The 2,403-nt window shown below is 44.8% G+C and overlaps 1 pseudogene; it reads left to right on the forward strand.

Annotated features, from left to right (window-relative positions):
* Positions 1-1,048: 1,048 nt before the first annotated feature.
* Positions 1,049-1,206, forward strand: LOC144756886 (U2 spliceosomal RNA; annotated as a pseudogene).
* Positions 1,207-2,403: the final 1,197 nt, after the last annotated feature.

Below are 2,403 nucleotides of genomic sequence, written 5' to 3' on the forward strand. Positions count from 1 at the left end.
GCAAACTTTGAAAGGAGATGCTGCAAATACTGGAGTGAATGCCTTCTCAATGTTGCCTCATAGTATTAATTGTAAAGCAAAGTAGCATCCATTTTGGACACTTCTGGTATGACATGTCACAAGATGGAGGGCGAGTACGATGGAGGACGAGAACAGCTTCCCCACTCAGTGAAAGTGTATTGCCTGCATTCCTGAGGCTGGAGTGTGATCCAGATAGTAAAATTAAATAAAGACTTTGTTAGCAAAGGGCTTGAGAAAGCTTGGGCCAGCTTAAACATACCTAGTCAACCAGATGGTCTTTTTAGTTGCTTGAGAGGTAAGAAGGAGAAACAATCAAAGTCTAAATACAGCATAACCAATTTGGTTATACAATAACTGCTGATAACTAGGATTGACTTTACTAAGGTTTTAATTATATATGCAGAAACAGATTGATATAAATCAATCTCAACATTACAGTATTGAAATATAGGACAAAAATAATGAGTCCAAATCTCCTAAAGAGATTTACTCTATATAAAAAAAAGAAATTACTCGGTTATGACGATACAAGTAATGAGGAAAAAGAATTCAATGTTAAATTGCATGAATTTATTATCAAAGGTAAGCATGAGCATGCTATTTCTCCCTACACTACCTTAAAAGGCACAGCCCTAAACTAAGATGCATTGGGTAAGCATGGATAATATCAAAGGTGCCAGATGTCAGTCTTCTGTAGAAGAAACTCCAACCAAGGGCCATGTAGTATGAAGCCACACAAAGCAGAACAAGCGGTCAATAACTCATAAAGTCTTTCTGTTCATCACTAAGTTACAGCATAAGATATTTGTCTGCATTCAAGGTAAATCACTTGATTAGCTTTGGTAACCTTCAATGATCTAGGCTCAAACTGGCTACTAACACCATCTTTCCAACATCAATAAGTTGTTACTTCATTGGTCCTTGGCCATTCTTCTCCTCCTCCATGGGGAGTCACCTCCTTGCTCGTTACAGCATTTCTCCTTGCAAAAATCCTTCTTCTCATATCTCGCTATCTTACTAAAACATAAACCCTTCTTTGCTAACTTTAGCTAAGATGAAGTGTAGTATCTGTTCTTATCAGTTTGAACGCTCAGTTTTCTGCAAGTAAAATTTGATTTTTAAGGTAATTACGACTTGTACTTGAAAGTGAATACATTTGCAGTATGCAAATGTATGCAAATTTCATGATTGGCCCGACTAACTTTTAATTAAGCAGAGGAGGGGGCACCAGCGTGCTGGTGTCTGTTTGCTCAACAGGAGCACAAAATAATGACCCACGAGGACCCGTGGTAAGCGTTTAGAGCATTGGAAACGTTGCACTCCTAACAGCTCTCTTTTCCTTGTGTTTGGGTGAACTGATGCTGGAGGATTAAAACCTCTCCTAACACCCTTCACAGGCCTGTGCAGCACCCAGACCTCTAGTAAGGGCATTCATGCTTAGGTGGTAACACCTATAAACCTTGCCTTAGCTCTAGGGTGTGACTGGACAGTGTTTCTTGCACTGCAGACTATTGTGGTCTGCTGGGAGACACCCCAGGTACCCAGGCGGCAGACCCCATGTGACAACGGTAACCCAGCAGTAACCCAGAAATTACCAATACGCCCCAAATCCACCATATGGCAGACGAAAGGGACACTGGAGCCCGAGCAACCATCCAAGAAGGCAACCCCACACCGGACGACCCGAACCCCACCCGCGGCCCCCTGGGGAGGGCGGCAGAGAGGCAAGTAAGGCTGTACCTCCAAAAACCAAGCACCAGTACTGGGAAGGCTGATGCCCAGAAGGACTCAAAGCCTAAGGCAGGTACACTTGAAAACCCCATTGCTGTCAAACCAGGGAGCATGGGGATGGGTGAGGAAGGGACCAGGCAAGGGGCCACCCCTGAACCCTTTAATGGGCATAATCTCACCCATAGACATGCCCAGGTTAAGCTGTGGGAATTAAAAAAACAAGAAGGGACCCAAACTAGACCGAGACCTGTTCTTGAGCAAGGTCATCAAGACAGCTGGGATCCCAGGGCATGATGTGCTGAGCTGCCAGGCCTCAGCATCAGGGTGGATTTTCCTAGTCAGTTGTGTCACCCAGGTCCTCTACAAGAAGTACTGGGAGTTCTTCCAGGGGAAGAAGGAGGAGAAACCCTACGCTGGCTTTGCCATCTCAGCAGGATGGGAACCAGCATCGACGGAGAAGAGGATCACGGTTGAGATGACCAACCCTCACATTCCAGAAAAGGACATCGCATCACTCTGCCAACGATACAGGACAATCAACATGGGACCCACCAAGGACAGAGACAACAGAGGAATCTGGAACATGACCTGGCAAACGATTGTCAGGTTTAAAAAGGACCCAGAATCAAGGGATGGCCTGAGACACCCACC

Source organism: Lissotriton helveticus, chromosome 5_1 (assembly GCF_964261635.1).
Source record: "Lissotriton helveticus chromosome 5_1, aLisHel1.1, whole genome shotgun sequence".
Taxonomy (NCBI): Eukaryota; Metazoa; Chordata; class Amphibia; order Caudata; family Salamandridae; genus Lissotriton; species Lissotriton helveticus.